General features: G+C 43.2%; 1 protein-coding gene across 11 annotated transcripts in view; it reads right to left on the reverse strand.

Moving 5' to 3' along the window:
• The window catches only part of LOC144498811 (ciliary neurotrophic factor receptor subunit alpha-like), a 314,103-nt gene that overhangs the window by 235,144 nt on the left and 56,237 nt on the right, over nt 1-22,722 (reverse strand). For 10 of the 11 annotated variants that reach the window (XR_013498760.1, XM_078220550.1, XM_078220522.1 and 7 more), the window contains one exon: nt 21,002-21,058. The exons of the other annotated variant lie outside the window; for it this stretch is intronic. The gene's annotated coding sequence lies outside the window, so the exon portion shown is untranslated. The remainder of the gene's footprint in view (nt 1-21,001; nt 21,059-22,722) is intronic. 11 annotated transcript variants of the gene reach the window in all.

Consider the following 22,722-nt stretch of genomic DNA (forward strand, 5'->3'; position numbering starts at 1 on the left):
CCAGTACTTGAATCCATTTGTGAAGAACAGGAAAGTTACTGGACACACTTTCCGTTAATGATTAGAAAGACATCCAAGTTCTGTTCCCGTTCCTCTTTGTCAATAAAAACTCAATTCGCATGTACACACTTTTGATGGTCCTTTTTTCAATACACACATCTAGGTTTTTCCTGTTTTCCCTAATGCATCTGCCAATTGATTCAGAAATCTTTGCAGACCATCAGTCTCACCTGCTTCCTGTCACTTATCCACAAAGCTTAGTGTCAGAAATTAGAGGATTCCAAACACTCTGGACAGTATTACTGAAGGCTGTAATTAGCTGGGGGAAGAAAAACACATTCACTGGCTGTTGCCCAGTAGAATCCTTCCCGTTGATCATCATTTTCAAGTTTTCCATCACCAAATTAATTTAAATAACATAACTAGGAGAGGAGTAGGCAATTCAGCCCCTCGAGCCTGCTCTGCCATTTAATACGATTGTGGCTGATCTTGTCTAGGCCTCAACTCCACTTTGTTGCCTATTCTCTATATCTCTTCAACTCACTGCTAATGAAAAATCTGTCTATCTCCTCCTTATTTTTACTCAACGTGCCAGCATCCACCATACTGGTGTAGTGGATTCCACAGATTCACAACCCTTTGAGAGAAGTACTTTCTCCTCACCTCGGTTTTAAACCTGCCACCCCTTATCCTAAACTATGATCTCTTGTTCTCGATTGCCCCACCCAAGCATCCATACCATGTTAAGGATTTAGAGGAGTATACGCGATGTAGGAAGGAGCTTAAGAAGGAAATTAGGAGAGCGAGAAGGGGTCATGAGAAGACCTTGGCGGGTAAGATTAAGGAGAATCCCAAGGCTTTCTACAAATATGTCAAGAGTAAAAGGATGAGATGTGAAGGCATAGGACCCTTAAAAGGTGAAGGGGGAAAAGTTTGTGCGGAACCGTTAGAAATGGCGGAGGTGCTTAATGAATACTTTACCTCGGTATTCACGGTGGAAAGGGATCTGGGTGGTTGTACTGCTGGATTGCGGAGGACAGAAAGGATCGAGCATGTGGACATAAAGAAAGAGGATGTGTTGGAACTATTGAATGGCATCAAGGTTGGTAAGTCGCCGGGACCGGATGGGATGTACCCCAGGTTACTGTGGGAGGCGAGGGAGGAGATTGCGGAGCCTTTGGCGATGATCTTTGCATCGTCGATGGAGACGGGAGAGGTTCCGGAGGATTGGAGGATTGCGGATGTGGTCCCTATATTCAAGAAAGGGAACAGGGACAGCCCGGGAAATTACCGACCGGTGAGTCTAACCTCAGTGGTTGGTAAGTTGATGGAGAGGATCCTGAGAGACAGGATTTATGATCATCTAGAGAAGTTTAGTATGATCAAAAGTAGTCAGCACGGCTTTGTCAGGGGCAGGTCGTGCCTTACGAGCCTGGTTGAGTTCTTTGAAAATGTGACCAAGCACATTGACGAAGGAAGAGCGGTGGATGTGGTCTATATGGACTTCAGCAAAGCGTTCGATAAGGTCCCCCATGCAAGACTTCTTGAGAAAGTGAGAGGGCATGGGATCCAAGGGGCTGTTGCCTTGTGGATCCAGAACTGGCTTGCCTGCAGAAGGCAGAGAGTGGCTGTGGAGGGGTCTTTCTCTGCATGGAGGTCAGTGACCAGTGGAGTGCCCCAGGGATCTGTTCTGGGACCCTTGCTGTTTGTCATTTTCATAAATGACCTGGATGAGGAAGTGGAGGGATGGGTTGGTAAGTTTGCTGACGACACCAAGGTAGGTGGTGTTGTGGATAGTTTGGAGGGATGTCAGAAGTTGCAGCGAGACATAGATAGAATGCAAGACTGGGCGGAGAAGTGGCAGATGGACTTCAACCCGGATAAGTGTGTGGTGATCCATTTTGGCAGATCCAATGGGATGGAGCAGCAGTATAAAATGAAGGGTACCATTCTTAGCAGTGTAGAGGATCAGAAGGACCTTGGGGTCCGGGTCCATAGGACTCTTAAATCGGCCTCGCAGGTGGAGGATGCGGTCAAGAAGGCGTATGGCGTACTAGCCTTCATTAATCGAGGGATTGAGTTTAGGAGTCGGGAGATAATGCTGCAGCTTTATAGGACCCTGGTTAGACCCCACTTGGAGTACTGCGCGCAGTTCTGGTCACCTCATTACAGGAAAGATGTTGAAGCCATTGAAAGGGTGCAGAGGAGATTTACAAGGATGTTGCCTGGATTGGGGGGCATGCCTTATGAGGATAGGTTGAGGGAGCTTGGTCTCTTCTCCCTGGAGAGACGAAGGATGAGAGGTGACCTGATAGAGGTTTACAAGATGTTGAGGGGTCTGGATAGGGTGGACTCTCAGAGGCTATTTCCAAGGGCTGAAATGGTTGCTACGAGAGGACACAGGTTTAAGGTGCTGGGGGGTAGGTACAGGGGGGATGTCAGGGGTAAGTTTTTCACTCAGAGGGTGGTGGGTGAGTGGAATCGGCTGACGTCGGTGGTGGTGGAGGCAAACTCGTTGGGGTCTTTTAAGAGACTTCTGGATGAGTACATGGGATTTAATGGGATTGAGGGCTATAGATAGGCCTAGAGGTGGGGATGTGATCGGCGCAACTTGTGGGCCGAAGGGCCTGTTTGTGCTGTGACTTTCTATGTTCTATGTTCTATGTTCTATGTCCACTTTGTCAATGCCTTTTATCATATATACCTCAATTAGACCTCCTCTCATTCTTCTAAACTTGAGAACTTGGCCTAAACTGCTCAAGCTCTCTGGAATCAATCTAGTGATCCTCCTCTGAACTGCCTCTAATGCCAGTACATTCTTCCTCAAATAAGGAGACCAAAACTGTACACAGTACTCTAGTTGCAGTCTCACCAGTGTCTTGTTCAGTCGCAGCATCACTTCCTTACTTTTATGCTCTATTCCTTTAGCTATAAATGCCAAAATTACATTTGTTTTCCTCATTACCTGCATACTAGCTTTCTGCGACTCATGCACAAAGGACCCCAGATCCCTCTGCACAGAAGCACTCTGAAGTCTCTCTCCATTTAGATAAGAAGCTGCCTTTCCATTTTTCTGACCAAAATAGATAACCTCACATTTATCCATGTTAAACTCCATCTGCCACATTTTGGCCCACTCACCGAACCTATCTAAATTCATTTATCAGTTTCTTATTTCCTCCTTACAACTTACTATCCCACCTATTTTAGTGTCACCTGCAAATTTAGCTATAGTACCTTCCATCCCCGTATCAAAGTCATTAATATAGATTGTTAATATTTGGGCCCCAAAGACCAAACCCTGTGACAAGTTACAGCTTACCAACAATAAAAATAACTATTTATTTGGACCTCCAGTCTCTGTCAGTTAGCCAGTCTTCTATCCAAGCTAATATAGTACCCCTCATCGGAATCTGGGACGGAATTCTCCCAAAAAAATTCTAAGTGACAAATTTGCGCACTGGTTTTGTGGGAGTTCAGAGAAGAACCTCCCACACTGTGCAATGCAGAGGCCACCAGTATGAATATCATTAAATTTCAAGGGGCCTATTCCTGTTGGAGGCTGAAATCAGTGTGCTGAGCAGGCCACTGCGCAGTAGCCCCGCACAATGGCCTCAATTTCTGGCCAGCCCCGCGACCCCCACAACACCAGTTCTCTGCGCCCCCTCCCCAATGGCCCATTCACTGGCCCCCCCCAACTGTTCCTGGGCCCAGCCCCAAACCCCCTCTACTGGTCTGCACTGATCTCCAGCATCCGCCACCAATGCCCCCCCCCCCTACTCCCCCCCCCCCCCCCCCCCCCCCCGCCATGCCAGCTGACCCCGATCACTGGCCTCCCTGCTTCCCCATTGATCCCTATTCAGAATGGGAAAGTAAGGTAAGTGGGACCCCCCCCCCCTCAATCAATCGTCCTCTAAGCCCTGACCCCCATATGCCCCCGGGCATTGGCACTTTGCCCCTTGGGCAGTGCCAGGGGGCGCAGGCTGGCACTATCAGGATGCTAATGCCCAGGGGGCAACCCCTGCCACTCAACCCTCGGGGTGGCCCCCGATTGCCCCCCCCCACCCCTTCACTCCAAAAGTGGGGAGCTATAGTAATCCCCGCTGGAGTGAAACACTCTGGCGCTGGGGTGGTGGGAAAGAGATGCTAGATGAGATTAAAATGACCACATTAATGGTCTTTGTGACTCCCCGCCAAATTCCGGCGCAGAGCAGATATTGCCGGAAATCCAGCACTGGGAGACTCTAGCGGGGCATGAACCCCACGAATAGGCCGACACAACAATCTCCCGGCCTGCTGCAATAGAAAATTAGAATTGCAGCCGTGATCTTACCTTGCGTATTAACCTTCTGTGCAGCACCTTATCAAACACTTTCCTGAAGTCCAGATAGACTACACTACAGGATCCCCATTATCCACTTGGTTTGCTAGATTTTCAAAGAACTCTAGCAAATTAGTCAAACATGATTTATCCTTCATAAAACCATGCCGACTCTGATGAGTTGCGCTTTGACTTCCCAAAAGTCCTGTTACTAGTTCCTTAATAATGGATTCTAAATTTCCCAACAATAGGGCTGGAATTTTCCAACTGTTCACACCAGCAGGATTCGCTGGTCTCACTGCAGTTCATGGAGATTTGGCTAAGCGCGAAATTCCCCTTCCTCACATGCGGCGGAGTGTGAACAGTCGGAAAATTCCAGCTTTAAACTAACTGGTCTATAGTTTCCTACTTTGTCTCCCTCCCTTTTTGAATAAGGGCATAACATTAGCATTTTTCCAATCCACTGGAACCTTTCCCGCATCCAGTATCTCTGGTACCACTTCCTTCAATACCCTAGGAGGTAGGACATCAGGTCCTGGGGACTTGTCTGCCTTCAATCCCAATAGCGTGTTGTGTACTATTTCCCTATTGATGATGATTGTTGCAAGTTCCTCCCATTCCATTACCTCTTACTTTGGGATGGTACTAGTGAAAACTGAGGCAAAATATCGATTTAGCATCTCCACCATTTCTGTATTCCCCACTATTAACTCCCTGGTCTCATCCTCCAAGGGACCAATATTGACTTTAACCACTCTTCCCTTTTCATATATTTAAAAGCTTTTGCTATCCTTTTTTATATTTTGTGCTAGTTTTCTTTCATAATTTACATTTTGCTCTTTATTTTTTTAGGAACCCTTTGTTGATCTTTAAAACTTTCCCAATCTTCCAGCCTGCCACAGGCCTTTGTAATGTGGTATGCTTTAGGTTTTGGCTTTAACTTCCTTGTTTAGCCATGGATGCTTTTCCCCTCTTACACTTTTCCTCCTCTCTGGAATATATTTTGGTTGGGAGGAGCTGAATATCTCAAACAACTGCCATTGCTCACCAGGATGTAACTAGTAGAGTTGACCAGGGAGAACCGATCAATGTGTTTTTTTTTAGACTTTCAGAAGGCTTTTGACAAGGTCTCACATAGCAGACTACTATGTAAAGTTAAAGCGCATGGGATTGTGGGTAGTGTCTTGAGACGCAAAGAAAGCTGGTTAGCGGATAGGAAGCGAAGAATTGGTCTAAATAGGTCTTTTTCTGATTGGCAGTGACTAGCCGGGTACTGAAGGGATCTGTGCTAGGACCCCCAACTGTTCACAAAAGAAGAAAACTACAGCACAGGAACAGGCCCTTCAACCCTCCAAGTCTGCACCGACCATGTTGCCCGACTTAACTAAAACCCCCTACCTTTCCGGGGACCATATCTCTATTCCCATCCTATTCATGTATTTGTCAAGACGCTCCTTAAAAGTCACCACCATATCTGCTTCCACTACCTCCCCCGGCAACGGGTTCCAGGCACCCACTACTCTGTGTAAAAAATCTGCCTCATACATCTCCTTTAAACCTTGCCCCTCGCACCTTAAACCTGTGCCCCCTAGTAATTGACTCTTCCACGCTGGGAAAAAGCTTCTGACTATCCACTCTGTCCATGTCTCTCATAATCTTGTAGACTTCTATCAGGTCGCTCCTCACCTCTGTCGCTCCAGTGAGAACCAACCAAGTTACTCCAATCACTCCTCATGGCTAATGCCCTCCATACCAGGCAACATCCTGGTAAATCTTTTCTGTACTCTCTCCAAAGCCTCCACATCCTTCTGGTAGCGTGGCGATCGGAATTGAACACTATATTCCAAGTGCGGCCTCACTAAAGGTCCTATAAAGCTGCAACATGACTTTTAAACTCAATGCCCCAGCCGATGAAGGTAACATGCCGTATGCCTTCTTGACTACCTTCTCCACCCACATTGCCACTTTCAGTGACCTGTGTACCTGTACACCCAGATCCCTTTGCCTATCAATACTCTTAAGGATTCTGCCATTTACTGTATATTTCCTATCTATATTAGACCTTCCAAAATGCATTACCTCACATTTGTCTGGATTAAACTCCATCTGCCATCTCTCTGCCCAAGTCTCCAACCGATCTATATCCTGCTGTATCCTCGAATGGTCCTCATTGCTATCTGCAAATCCACCAACCTTTGTGTCGTCCGCAAACTTACTAATCAATCCAATTACATTTTCCTCCAAATCATTTATATATATTACAAACAGCAAAAGGTCCCAGCACTGATCCCTGAGGAATGCCACTTGTCACAGCCCTCCATTCAGAAAAGCACCCTTCCACTGCTATCCTCTGTCTTCTTTGACTGAGCCAGTTTTGTATCCACCTTGCCAGCTCACCTCTGATCCCATGCGACTTCACCTTCTGCACCAATCTGCCATGAGGGACCTTGTCAAAGGCCTTACTGAAGTCCATGTAGACAACATCTACTGCCCTACCCTCAATCATCTTTGTCACTTCCTCGAAAAACTCGATCACGTTTGTGAGACACGACCTCCCCTTCACAAAACCATGTTGCCTCTCGCTAATACGTCCACTTATTTCCAAGTGGGAATAAATCCTGTCTCGAAGAATCCTCTCTCATTTCCCTACCACTGATGTAAGGCCTGTAATTACCTGGATTATTCTTGCTACCCTTCTTAAGCAAAGGAACAACACATTATATATTAATGATTCAGAAAAGAGAATTTATCTGCAAATTTGGAGATAATATAAAGTTGGTTGGGAGGGTGAGCTGTGAGGGGAATGCAGAGATGGATAAGCGTGATTTGGACAGGCTGAGTGAGTGGGCATATACATGGCAAATGCAGTATATTGTGAATAAATGTGAGGTTATCCCCTTTGGTAGCAACAATAGAAAGGCAGATTGTGAATGGGTGTAAATTGAGAAAGATAGATACTCAGCGAGACCTTGGTGTCCTTGTGCACTGAATGTAAACGCGCAGGTACAGCAGGCTATAAAGAAGGCAAATGGTATGTTGGCCTTCATAGCAAGAAGATTTGTGTATAGGAATAGGGATTTTAAAAAAATTCTTGGTGTTGCTGGCTGGCCAGGATTTATTGCCCATCCCTAGTTGCCCTTAAGGTGGTGGTGACTGAAACGCTACAGCCCACGTGCTGTAGGTTGACCCACAATGCTGTTATGGAGGGAATTCAAGGATTTTGACCTGGTGACTGCGAAGGAACCATGATTATATTTCCAAGTCAGGATGGTGAGTAGCTTGCAGGGGCAATTGTAGGTGGTGGTGTTCTCATGGACTTGTTGCCCTTGTACTTCTAGATGAAAGTGCTCATGGGTTTGGAAGGTTTTACTGCAATTGTACAGGTCATTGGTGAAGCCACACCTGGAGTACTGTGTGCAGTTTTGGTGTCCTTATCTGAGGAAGGATGGTCTTGCTATGGAGGAAGTGCAGTAAAAGGTTTACCAGGCTGATTCCTGGGATGGCAGGATTGTCATATAAGTCGGTTAGGATTATATTCATTGGAGTTTAGAAGACTTCTTTCCTTTGCTATTTCTTATTTCTACCCAGACTGATTCCACATTTTGATCGCCAGTGCTTCATTTCTCACTACAGCACTGGTCCCTTCTTCACTAGCAAAGCTACGCCACCTCCTTTCCTTTGTCTATTCTTCCAAAATACTGAATTCCCTTGGATATGGAATTCCCAGACCTAGTTTCTTTGTGATCATGTCTCAGTAATCACCAGCAAATCATACTCATTGTCTCTTTTTGCACTGTTAACTCATCATGCATTGAGACAACACAAATTCTTTAAGTTTATTTTATCAAGTTACCCTACTCTTGTATAATTCCTTTTTAGAGAATGATGTTCACACGTTCTGTCTCTTTTCATTTTCTGGTAATTTTCCATGTAACACCCCCAACTACTTAGTTAAAAGCCCTATCTATAGCTCTAGTTATGCCATTCACCAGGACTCTGGTCGCAGCATGATTCAGGTGAAGACCATTTCCATTGGAACAGTTCCCTCCTTCCCCAGTACTGGTTCCAATATCCACACCAACCTTTGAGCCACACATTTACCTCTTCCCTTATTGACCTTGTGCCAGTTAACTCATGGCTGAGGTAGTAATCCTGAGATTACCTTGTTGGTTCTGCTTTCTAATTCAGCACTGAGCGGCTCATATTCCCTCAGCAGAACCTCTTTCCTTGCTCTACCTATATTGTTGGTACCTATGTGGCACATGCCAACTGGATCTTAATCCTCCCGCTCCAAGTTCCTCTGCAGCCCAGATGTGAGACCCTGAACACTGGCACCAGGTAGGCAAAACAACCTATGGGACCCTCATGCCCCTAACTGTAGAATCACTGATTGCGACTACTCTTCTCTCCCCCCACTTGTACCACAGTCAATTTGCTCATCCTCCCTACGGCCCTTGCACTCGTCCACACAGGGAGCAAAAATCTTAAACCTGTTGGACACTTATTATCCACTATGAGCAGACCTCAGAACCAAATTTGGAAATGAAAAATAACTTCCAACAATCCAGTGGAGTTGTCACTCAGATAGTTGCTATTAAAAACAAATCCCATTCATGAAACCTGTTCAAGTTATCAAAACAAATTAACTTTTATTCAGTATTCACAAACACAACACAGCTAACCCTTTAATTGTCTCTATAAACTACCAAAATATCCATAGGGGCTTTTGTAACATTTGAAACCCAGCCAAGCATTCATAATGACTTATAAAAACCCCTTGGGAATTACAAACAGCTCTTGAAACTCAGGAACAGATATTTTTTTCCTAATCTCCACAAGATGGTCTGTGAATCAAAACAGTCCAGCAGAGTGTGGCTTTAAAATAATCTGACAGCTTCAGCCTGGTTTACATGCTTAAAGGGCTGCAGAAATAAAAATATCACGTCACTTCAAGCATTCATATCTTTCCTATAAATTTCAAATGGCCGTACTGTGTCACACCTGACCCTGTCAGCAAAAATGGAATCTGTCAGAAATGGGGCGGGGTTGGCATTCCAGATTTGGGCCCCATCACTATTTTGAAGTCTTTCGATCCATGAAAATCTGTGGGTTCTGTGTCTTGACTATAATATTTTGACATGGATGTCCGAATGTGGCCAACCAATATAAAATTGAGAAATGTCTGCTCCTGAGCTGTCAAGAAGGTCAGGCAAATGGTCATCTAAGTTTTTAATCAAAGGGTCTGCAAAACAGCTGTCAATCACTGTCACTTCACTGTGCTTAACTGAAATTTATCTTCAAATTGGTGTTTCAGTATCTCTGTTATCTGATCAATGATAGGAGATGACTGGTCATGATTTAATTAAAATAAACAACCATACATCAAATGAAGGTAACCTCTGACAATGACAAAAATGATTTTTCATTGAATGTGAATGCTCTGGCCAGTTGACACCCCAATTTTATCAATTCCCACACATGAAAAATGCTGCAGTCAGCTCATCTAGAATTCAACTAGTGTGTTCTGCACTGAGAAATACCCTTTGTATTAATGCTGTATTGTCAGAAACTGCAACTTGGGGGTTAAGGTAGGATTCCAGATACAAATGTATATATTTGCCCGCAAAGCCAAACTTGATATTTATAGGCATTTATGTTCCAGCAGGGGTCACTAGATACTGATCATGCGAGGGAGCTAGACAATTTGGTTTAGTCCTTATCCCAGAAGCACTGAAACTTATTTGTAATGCCCTTTCCACTACCTTTGCTGAATACTGCTATGTTAGGAAACAACAAGGAATGAGCCAATTCTGAGGGGCTCAATATCACAAAAATATATTTTCCAAAAAGCCACTGGAGGAGCTCAATTTTCTTGATAAACCACATACGTTGAAACGCTCCAAATATTTTCCATCTATACAAGTTACCCTCGCTTGGAAGGTCATGCCCAATAATTGCCTCCTCAATAATTCAAGTACATACAAAAATAGGTCAATTTAATTGAAATATTTTTACATTGATGTAAAATGGAAATTAAATCACTTTGCAACTACAACAAACAACTTTGATGGTTGGCAATTGTATCAATTTATTTTAATCATTCAAGGGATGTGGAATCCATTGGCAATGCCAGTATTTATTGCCCATCCTCAATTGTCTGAGAGGTGCTGAACTGTCTCCTTGTACTAAAATTCTGTCAACCACCAGATGAGTATGTTGAGGATCTAGCATGAAGATCTTAAACCCAGGTCATCAGAAGTATTGGAAGATGGGATTTATTTCCTTCCATTTTCTATTCATATTTCTACTGAGTGAGGTCACACACATGGAAGAGCAATATGAAATTTCTTGCCACTTCAACAGCAATGAAGAATGAGCAAAGGTAGCCGAGACAGTGATGTCCATATCCCATAAAAGGAATTTTTAAAAGTACCCTCCAAATACCACAAGGGGAATGGGAATAAAAATATATATATTTATTGATGGCTTCTAGTTTAAATTTATTAGTCACAAGTCAGCCACTGCAATGAAGTTACTGTAAAAATCCTCTACTTGCCACATTCCGACAACTGTTCGGGTACACTGAGGGAGAATTTAGCATGTCCAATGCACCTAACCAGCATGTCTTTCAGACTGTGGGAGGAAACCGGAGCACCCAGAGGAAACCCACGCAGACATGGGGAGAACGAGCAGATTCCGCACAGGCAGAGACCTAAGCTAAGCTGGGAATTGAACCGTGTGAGACAGCAGTGCTAACCACTGTGCCATCCCATCTAGTTATTCTTTGTTGCCCTTATCTGTTATGCACAAATACATTCCGGTAAAGCAATGGTCATAGTAAACTCTTCTCCAATATACTCCAATTAAAGTCATTGCAAATCAGGGATACAATCCCGAGATTTTCTGAGCTGTTATATGACAGTGATTTTCCCCAAACAGCTGTTAGAGGATTGCAAATGTTCTATAATTTCCGTAACATTTTTCTGAATCTTATTTATATCAGCAATAAGGTTTGCAGTCAGAAAAGAATACAATGTAGAATAGAAACATCAGGTGTGATAAATAAAGCAGTAAAAAAAGTAAAACATGGGGCAATCTTGTTTTAAAAGTGGAAACAATAAGAAATCTGGGGTTGTATGACTTATAGGTCATTGAAAAAGGAGTTTGAGCAGAAACAATTCATTAATAAGTTTAAGAATTAAAGTCAGAAGATTTTGGAACTTGACCTCTCATTCCCTCCAGCCTCACTTGCATTGAGGAAACCCTGCACCTGCTCGTGTTTTTTATTCAGCTCAGATCAGTGAATGAACTGATCAGCCAATGGCCATTTGTCCCATACACTTACAGCTCTCACTTTTCAGCACGCGGTGTCTCAGCTTTGAAGTCAGTTGAATGCAGAAAATGCAAGGCAAATGTCAGGCAGTTTGGAGAACAAAGCCCGGCAAAGTCAGAAGATGGCTTGTTAGCAGTGCAGCACTCAAGCTTTCAGAAAAATAGAACGTACGAGAGTGAGATTTTACCTCGTAATGGGCAGGAAGAGGGGGATGCTTTGGCTTTGTGCAGAAAGTTAAAAATCCTGTCATTTAGATCACTAAATGATCGAAATGGAGTGTACAGAAAGTGCACTGTTAAAATAGCGAGATGGCATGTAAAAATGCAACTTCTTGAGATGCGGGTTCAAATCCAAAGCAGACAGATGAGATGAACGCCTCATTTATGATGAGTGTTTAATGGTTGTAATTTAAATGAGGTGTACTTAAAATCAATTGTACAAACGTTCATCATAATTCACACAATAAAAAAGTGAAAGAAGGCCTGCTGTTGAACCTCTGTAATCCAGTAAGAAGGAAGGTTTTGACAAAGGTTTGACAAATTCTCAGAAGCCGTCATACCCACCATTCAGACACATCATGGAGGATTGGCCAATTAATCCTCCTCCTGTCACAAGCAGGTCAAGGGATAAGCATACCATATCATTACAATTTCAAGATGAATGTCATTTTGCTTTTATTAGATTATTTTAGAATTCAGTGAGGGAAAACCATCCTTCAGAAGCTTTATTTACATAGTGAAAAACAATTTCAAGATTGTATTTTGCTTCAATCTTTTTCTGTCCAAGTCAACATCCTGTCTAGTCACCAATTAAATATTCTATAGGATTCTTCTGACAAGCCAACAAATCCATTCTTGTAAGTATTCTGCTTTGGAGCCTGTGTGAACACTAGACTGGTGCCAAGAATAGCAGCTGAAATCAATCGTGGAGGTAATATGATTTTCTAATACATTTTCCTTCATTCAATAAATTCTTGCAAAGAAATTCTTTACATTGCATGGACATGGACATAAAATACCCCGAAATATGTTCACTATGCTGGCTGTGCGCCTGAAAGCATTTCAAGTCTTAAGCAATTAATTAACTGGGCAATAGGACCGAGAGTTTATTTATTAGTCACAAGTAAGGCCTACATTAACACTGCAATAAAGTTACTGTGAAATTCCCCTAGTCGCCACACTCCGGCACCTGTTCAGATCAATGCACCTAACCAGCACGTCTTTCAGACCATGGGAGGAAACCAGAGCACCCGGAGAAAACCCATGCAGATACGGGGAGAACATGCAAACTGCACACAGACAGTGATCCAAGCCGGGAATCAAACCCGGGTCCCTGGCACTTTGAGGCAGCAGTGCTAACCATTGTGCTGCCCTGTGGAGATTGCAGGGTTAGTTGAAAGTTATAAGAGAGATAACTGGCAAATATATAAATGTATAATCTTAAATACTGATCAAATTGTTTTGTTAAATTGCAAAATCTAATGAGGGGTTAAGGCCAATAGTATGGAACAGTAATGTTTAAGAAAAGTAAATGAAAGGATGAGAAGAGGCAATGGTGAGGTAACATCAGGTTTAACAGCCTGACAAGGTTTCTCATGCGTCAGCAAATTAATTATTTTAATTTGGAAGAGTAAATTTCATTCTCACCCCAACCCCAACCTTGTGGCAGTCTTAATGCTGGTTTAGTAACAACAGCCTGAATTTTAGGACTTTCCAATGAAATCAAGGGTAAGATTGCTTAAGTGCAGAAATCGTCCTGCATGAAATCAATAAGTTCTGAATGTAATGTGCAGCAACTGCAATTAGGACCACTATTCAGCTGGCTTTGACCCAAGCAGATGAGATGGAGAGTGGATTATCTAGAAATTTCTACAGTATAAATCAGACACCAAAAGTGAAAGTATTTTCATTGAAAAAATACTTGCTGTTGAAGCTCTTTGCCTTGCATGTCTAAGGGCAGATTGCAAGAGTGCCATGAAAATAAAGATGTTGATTAGTTGACAATTAACTCCGGTTGAGACATTTCCATCATGAATACACCAGAGAACGATTGTGTTCCCGCTCTTGTTTACTCAAAAAGGCACAACGCCTGGGCATATTCCTTTTGCCTGCAGAGGATAGGTCCCTGTTTTTGAATATATTTAGCTTCTAGCAAGCACAAGGGAGCCAGCGTGAACCTGATTGATGGCCTTAAATTGGTTATTAATGTAGTTATGAGCACACTTGGGATTGTTCAGCAAGTGTTGTCCAATTACAGACTCACATCTAATTTTAAACATTATGATCTGAGTTTTATAAACACCGGCTAGTTGATTACAGTCAATACACTGCCCGTTGCAAACAGTTGAAGGGGTATGCTGCCCGTCATTGGCTCACCTGCCATATGTGTTTGACATTCATACATCACAATATTCATTTGTGCGGTATGCAGAGTGTCTTTTCGGCTTGATGATAAGTTACTTACAAGATCCTGGGCAATCGTAACAGGATGGAGGTGAAGACTCTTGTAGGAGTCAAAATAAGGAGTCACCAATTTAAGACATAGATGAGGAAAAACTGAGGGGTCATGAGTTTTGGAATTCTCTTCCTTGAAAGGCAATGGAGATAAAGGATGGGAATTTCTGGCCGTGCAGGCCCCAAGCTGGAGAGTCCCACGTGAGGTCAACGGGCCTTTGCATGGGAGGGGCGGGGAATTTTCCAGGGTAGGTGGGAATATGGAGGAGAGATTAAAATCTGATCAGCCATGATCTTAGTGAATAGTGGAGCTGGCTGGAAGTTATAAAAGAGATAACTGGCAAATATATAAATGTAATCTTAAATACTGATCAGATTGTTTTGTTAAATTGCAAAATCTAATGAGGGGTTAAGGCCAATAGTATGGAACAGTAATGTTTAAGAAAACTAAATGAAAGGATGAGAAGAGGCAATGGCGAGGTAACATCAGGTTTAACAGCCTGATAAGATTTCTCGTGCATCAGCAAATTAATTATTTGAATTTGGAAGAGTGAATTTCATTCTCACCCCAATCCCAACCTTGTGGCAGCCTTAATGTTGGTTTACTAACAATGGTCTGGTCCTAGTTCATATGTTCGAATGTATGGATGTTTGTATTATGACAGCATCCTGTTGTGGAAAATACCACTTTAAAATTCATTTTTACATGCGGTCATCACTAGCTATACCAGCATTTTTATTGCCCATCCCTAGTTGGCCTTGAAGGTGCTGTTGAGCTGCCTTCTTGAACCGCTGCAGTCCTTGAAGTGTAGGTATACCCACAGTGCTGTTAGAGAGAGAGAGAGTTCCAGGATTCTGATCCAGCGACAGTGAAGTAACATTTGCAAATCAGGATGGTGAGTGGCTTGGAGGGGAACCTCCAGATGGTGGTGTTCCAAAGTATCTGCTGCTCTTGACCTTATAAAGTTGTCATGGGTTTGGAAGGTGCTGTCTAAGAAACCTTGGTGAGTGCATCTTGTAGATGGTATACATGGTTTCCACTCTTTGTTGGTGGAGGGATTGAATGTTTGTGGAAGGTGCAGCAATCAAGCATCTGTGTTGTCCTGGATGGTGTTGAGCTTGTGTTGTTGAAGCTACACTCATCCAGGTAAGTGGAGAGTATTCCATTGCATTCCTGACTTGTACCACATAGATGGTGGATAGGCCATGGGGAATCAGGAGGTAAATTATTTGCCACAGCATTCGTAGTTTTTAAACTGTTGATAGCCACAATATTTGGCTGGTCCAATTCAGTTTCTGATCAATGGTAACTCTAGATGTTGATAGTGGGGGATTCAGCAATGATAATGCCATTGAATGTCAAGAGGAAATGGTTAAGTCCTCCCTTGTTGGGGATAGTCATTGCCTGACATGTTATTTGCCATGTGTCAACCCAAACCTGGATATTATCCAGCTCTTGCTTGGATATGGACTATTTTCGTATCTGAGGAGTCACGAATGGTGCTGAACATCCCCATTTAAGAAAGAAAGGTCATTAATGAAGCAGCTCAAAACCACTAGCTTCACCTGTTCCTCAAATTTCAGACACCTTACCTCTTCCAGGGTAATGCGAGGTAGAAGAGGGACCATTTCTTCCAGGTCCAAATGTGACAGCCATAAGATTATTTGTCTGTATGCATAATACACAGGGGGCAACGATCTGATCTGGGTAGCCATTATCCATGTTCTTCCCTTTGCATTCTTGTTATTGTCCCAATAAGTGCAAGGCAGAAAACATGGACAGCAGGAAACTAAATGTATTCTTTTTTAAACTTATGTTTTCATGATGTGGAAACATTTTATTAAGTTTAATTGGTTTCCAGGATCAGCAAATCAAACATGTGGACATGATCATACACAACGGCCCAAACCTGTGCTGAAGCCTACCTGATCACTTTAGATGTGAGAAACAAGGTTTTCTACATTTTTCTAAAGCACAAACTACAAAAGTAACACAATAGTTTTCCAGCCATAGATATTCATCCACACTGAATCTTTAGACATTTGTAAAATATTTAAAGTCATGAGTTCTGAGCGTTGCTTTTTTTTTAAAGAAAATTTAGTGGAATGTATCCTAACTTTTAATAAACAAATGTTGGTGTCTGTGCAGGAAATGTGCAAGCTTCTATTGCCTACTACACTTAATAAAAATTCTTGTCTGATAGACCTTTAGATAGTGAGATAAGGCGTAAATTCCTATAGATATGTTCCAGCTCTACAGGAAATGAAAAGGTTGGCAGCGGGTTAAGAGACCAGTTTTGTCCAGAGGATGCTCAGCTGCAACCTGAGTAAACTTTAAAGGGAGCAGTTTTGATATAAAACATATGATCCAGCCAGACTAAAGTTAATAAGTCAGTCTAATCAATTATTTCACTCCGAAAAGGTCATAGAGATGCACTTGACTGCCCCGCTCCTCAACCATCAGGGTTTATAACACCTATAACATTGCCAAAGATAAGTTAAAAAGAATGAGCCTCAGCTTAAATAACTCTTTCAACAAGTGATGGCAATGAATGAACTCCATGGAGTTGGAGGACGCAACTTGATTTCCTGTTTGTTCAATTCCACATTGGAATGGCAATGAAGCTACTGTGAAAATCCCCTAGTCTTCACACTCCAGTGCCTGTTTGGGTACACGGAGGGAGAATTTAGCACGGTCAATGCACCTAACCAGCATGTCCTTCAGACTGTGGGAGGAAACCAAAGCACCCGAAGGAAACCCACACTGACACGGGGAGATGTCCCAAGGCACTTACAGATGTGTATTCAGAGTAAAAATTGACAAATAGCCAAAGGATATTAGGATTCATGAAAAAAAATTATGTTCCAACAGGCAAGTTTTATGGAGGATCTTAAATTAGAGAGAGATGATGAGGCAGAGAGGTATGAAAAAATGGAATAAATTACATAAACAACAACTTCAGACCCCATGAAGTCTCATGGCATCAGATCAAGCATGGGCAAGGGAATCTCCTGCTGATTACCACAGACTGAGGGTGGCAAGGGCACAGAATGTACTCTGGGTGGGGGATTTCAATCTCTATCACCAAGAGTGGCTGCATAGCACCACTACTGACTGCCAGAACCCTAAAGGACATAACTGCTAGACCAAATCAGTGGTAAGTGAACCCAAGAGGAGAAAACATATTTGACTTGATTCTCACCAATTTGCCTGCTGCAGGTGCATCTGACCATGACAGTGTCAGCAGGTGTGACTATCACACTGTCCTTGTGGAGACAATGTTCCATCTTCACATTGAAGTACCCTCCGTTGTATTGTGTGGCATTACCACCATGCTAAATGGATTAGGTTTTGAACAGATCTCAACTGAAAACTGGGCATCCATGAGGCACTGTGGGATATCAGCAGAGAATTGCATACAACCATAATCTGTAACCTCATGGCCCAGCATATCCCCCAATCAACCATTGATACTGAACAAGGGGATCAACCCAGGTTCAAAGAAGAGTGCAGAAGGACATGCCATGTGCGACACCAGGCATACCTAAAAAATAAGTATTAACCTAATGAAGCTACAGCACCAGACTACTTGCTGACCAATCAGCATAAGCAGCAAGACAGACAGAGCCAAATGATTCTACAACCAATGGATCAGATCTAAGCTCTACAGTCCTGTCACATCCTGAGCGAATGGTGGTTGACAATTAAACAACTCATTGGAGGAGGAGGCTCCACAAATACCCTCCCATGTCATTGAGGATGGGATTAAGGCTGAAGTATTTGCAACCACCTTTAGCTTGAATTGCCAAGTGGGTGATTCATGGGCCCAGAAAAAAAATGTATTTTTTATTCTTTCATAGAATGTGGGTGTCACTGACTAGGCCAGCATTTATTTCCTTTCCCCAGTTGGCCTCGGGAAGGTGGTGGCAAGCAGTCTTCGAGCCGTCCCAGTCTCTGGAGTGTAGATATATGCATAGTACTGTTCGGGAAGGAGTTCCAGGATTTTGACCCAGCCTCAGTGAAGAAACAGTGTTATAATTCCAAGTCAGGATGGACTTGGAGAGGAATTTCCAGCTAGTGTTCCTCCCAGGTATCTGCTGCCCTTGTCCCGTTAGATGGTAATGATTGTGGGTTTGGAAGGGACTGCCCGGAGCCTTGGTGAATTCTTGCTGTGTATCTTGTAGATGGTACACGACTGCCCATTGGTGGTTGTAAGTGTGAATGTTTGTGGAAGGGGCCGCAATCAAGTGGGCTGCATTGTCCCTGATGGTGTCGATTGTTGGTACATAACTCATTCTGGCAAGAATAGTCCATCACTCTCCTGACTTGTGCCTTGTAGATGGTGGACAGGGGAGTGTGAGGAGCAATGCCTTAAAGTTACTTAACACAATAATACAAAATGTCAAACTAATGAGGCACTATTGTTTGGGAAATAAAGGCCCAGATTTGTGGGTGGGCTTAGAAAAACCCATCTGCACACTTATACACCTTGATGTTTCTGCCTTTTCACATAGGGGTCAAGTTCATAGCATTTTGCAAGCCGTGATGGAAGACGGAACTCTCCAGCTGATCACGCTGGTGGGGTCTTTTGGAACTGCCGATGGGTTTCCTAGTAGTGAGGGGTGCAGTCAATGGAAAATCTCCTCAAGTGGCAGGACCAGAAGATGCTACCACTGGTGAATGGCATGCCACCTCCCACCAAGAGAAACACACTGCAAGGAGGCCAGAGATTCCCCCTCAGTGACGAGTATGCACACACACGTGGACCAATTGGAAAGTCTGCCTCACTTCTCCAAAACAGAAGTCCAGCTCGCAATATCATTCAAAAGGCCCCCTCACCTTCACCTCATCCCCATACCACCTGCATCCTCATCTATTCCAGCCCTTAACTGTAGCCTCATCCCTTGACCCACGTGCCATCAAATGCCCCTTGAGTTCACCTATGTCATCCAATAGTGACATTTGAAGGTGTGAAAACATTCTACATTCACCTCTCAGAATGTTCCTGACTCACCAACCCACATGGAAATGGTGTGGGTGGAGGGGATCCCAACCTTGAAGAAGGTGCATGTGTGTGCATTTTACACCAAATTTCCCATCCTGCCTGCCATGGGAATCATGGGCGAACCATGCAAAGGTCCGTTTACCTCGGGCGGGTTTTTACGGTTTTGGGATGAGCGCAGCCGGAAAATCCCACACAACGTCCTTCTAACCCAGCCAATAGGTGGGGGCATGGGAAGGCAGAGGAAAATTGTTCAACATTTCGTTACCTGACTCATGATTCCATTGGGAGATAAGTCAGGTCTAAATTGTTTTAATTATTTCCAGGAAAAGTTCACTTGAAATTTAGGTTTCCTCAACATCCGTTTTGATGTCAAACATATATTTGTCGGTGCACAATTCTCTGCAGCAATTTCACAAAGAACCAGACACATAACCTGCAATAAATCTGTGTATGAAAAGATGTTCAGTGATATCAGTCATTATACTGGGATATCAATGGTTTGTAAAAAGAAACAAAAAAATGTGAAAGCTATTGTTGTTAGCTGAACTAGATACCTCAGGACTACTTTTTCTTAAATCAAAATACCCCTGAGGGTACAGTTGGTGAATTCACTGTCCAGTGTGGATTTGATTAATACTGAGCAGGTTATAGGTTTGACTCCTAATTTATGCCAGGTTATCTCAGCTAAGCCTGGGTGGTAGTAGCAGCGAGATGCGATTGGCTCCATTTTGTCTGGTATAGAGACTTGAAATACTGTGATATTATGGAACAGGGAGTATGGGATATGTTACTGGACTAGTAATGGTGCATGACAATCTTTCCCGCAACGTCAGTAAAGCTAAGGAGATAATCATCGATTTCTGGAAGTGGAGAGGAGAACATGCCCCTGTCGACATCAACAGTGAAGAATTGAAAGTGGTCAAGAGCTTCAAGTTTCCAGGTGTTCAGAACAGCAACAACCTGTCCTGGTCCCTCCATATTGGCGCTACAGTTAACAAGTCCACCAATGCCTCTACTTTTTCAGGAGGCTAAGGAAATTTGGCATGTCCACTGTGACTCTCACCAACTTTTACAGTTGCACCATAAAAAGCATCCTTTCTGGTTGTATCACAACTTGGTTTGGTTTTTGCGCTGTCCAAGACCGCAAGAAACTACAAAGGGTTGTAGAACGTAGGCCAGTCCATCACACAAATCAACCTCCCATCCATTGACTCTGTCTACACTTACAGCTGCCTCGGAAAAGCAGCCAGCATAATCAAGGACCCCTTGCACCCCGGACATTCTCTTCCACCTTCTTCAGTCGGGAAAAAGATACAAACGTCTGAGCTCATGTACCAGCTGACTCAAGAACAGCTTCTTCCTGCTGCCATCAGACTTTTGAATGGACCTACCATACATCAAGCTGATCTTTCTCTATACCCTAGCTATAACAGTAACACTATATTCTGCACCCTACTTTCCTTCTCCCCTATGTACTCTATGAATGGTATGCTTTATCTGTATAGCACACAAGAAACAATACTTTTCACTGTATCCCAATACATGTGACAATCAAATAGTGACCCTATGTTAATAATTCATAAACAGATGAGAATATGCAACACATTTATTCCATAAGTGGTCCTAATAACCCAAGAGTAGCAAAATCATAAGTTGTCATGTTATGACTGATGCCCACGATGTTTTCTATTTTCCCTCCTCATCCCTGTCAAATTTTACCATCCCATGTAATGAAGGTGTTAACATTGGTGTGGTAGTGGTTATGTCATGCGTTTAAGAATCCAATAGACCCAGATGAATGATCCAGTCGAGAATGAACTCCACTGTGGCAGATTGAGCAATTTAATTCAGTTTAAAAAACAAAAAGGGAAGCTTTTACTGTCCTCACCTGGTCTGGTCTATATATGACTGCAGCCCAACACCAAGGTGGTTACTCTGAAGTGACCTAGAAATGTGTTAGAAGAGAGATCATGAATTATTGATTTTGATGTGATAAACATTTTAAGGCAACTCACATGAAACTTATGCATCATGGTTAAAGTTAGAACATAGAACATAGAACAGTACAGCACAGAACAGGCCCTTCGGCCCACGATGTTGTGCCGAGCTTTATCTGAAACCAAGATCAAGCTATCCCACTCCCTATCATCCTGGTAAATTATAATCCACTGTTAACGTATCCATAATTTAAGTTATAATCCATTGTTAACGTTTTCATTTTTAATGCTAATTTATCAGCATTTTAGTTACATTGCTCAGTTTAAAGAACCATCATGAGCAGAGCAGACATTTTGATTACCCGCCCTGTGGAGAATGCACTTTGAAATACAAGGAGTGATGATCAAGTATTAAATTCAAGGCTGTTGTGGCTCTAAATAAAATTCATTTTGCCAGAGAATTAGTCAGCAGGTACAAACCTATAAATCTCCAAATGTTACAGATTTTGTCATTGATATTTATCACTTTGTCAATTGACTTTCAACAGGTTTGTTTACTCATGTCTCACCATGTTCAGACTGATGTTACAATCCAGTGGAATAAATCTCTAGCAAAAGCAGCCACACCTAGAATCGCAAAATCTTACAGCACAGAAAACGACCACTCAGCCCATACATTTTTCCAAATTTATCCCTTTATATTTGCACTCAATGAATAGCCACATTGACAAGGTTCCAGAGAGTAACCAGTACTCATGCAACAGTACTTCAGATCATAGAATCCCTACAGTGCAGAAGGAGGCCATTGGCCCATTGAGTCTGCACCAACCGCAATCACACCAATCCCCACATATTTACCTTGCTAGTTCCCCTGACATGAAGGGGCAATTTACCATGGTCAGTCAACCTAACCAGCACATCTTTGGACTGTGGGAGGAAACTGGAGCACTCAGAGGAAACCCATCCAGAACACACAGGGAGAACGTGCAAACTCCACACAGACAGTGACCCAAGCTGGGAATCGAACCCAGGTTCCTGGCACTGTGAGGCAGCAATGTTAACCACTTCAAGATTTTATGGGTTAGCACTGGAGGTCTTAGATCAGTTGGTAGGTGGAATTAGATTGTTAAAATTAATCCGATCATTCGAAGGGTGAAAACCGTTATAAAATCAATGAATGCTACAGGGTGGAATTTTATGAGATTGATTCCAAGTGTCCAGCTATTATGAAAATGGGAGAGGTCCTGATCCAGTTTTTGGGCAAGCTTTCACCCCCAATCTTATGCACTTAATATGGGCTAGACTGTTCCTAGCTGCTGCAAAAAGTGGGCTGGGCTTAATTCGCCAGCCAGCCTGCAGACCTCTGTCTGCACATGCGTAATAGCAACTGTAGAAGGAGCCATTGCACATGTGCAGACCTCTAATGCTGCACATGCAAAATTCCAACAGACACTGAGACCTGTTAGGCCCTTGCTGCTGCAAGCAGCCTCACACACTTTCTCCACTCGCCCCCCCCCCTGCCCCCCCCCACACCACAATTGTGGGGGCCCATGGCTGATCACACCCCCCTAACCCTCAATCAGGCCACCCCTTCAAGCCCCATCCCCAGGCACTGCCTGCTGGGCAGAGCCAAGGTGCCAGACTGGCATTGCCCTCAGCCTCCCATTTCACC

The sequence above is a fragment of the Mustelus asterias genome, chromosome 1, assembly GCF_964213995.1.
Source record: "Mustelus asterias chromosome 1, sMusAst1.hap1.1, whole genome shotgun sequence".
Classification (NCBI taxonomy): domain Eukaryota; kingdom Metazoa; phylum Chordata; class Chondrichthyes; order Carcharhiniformes; family Triakidae; genus Mustelus; species Mustelus asterias.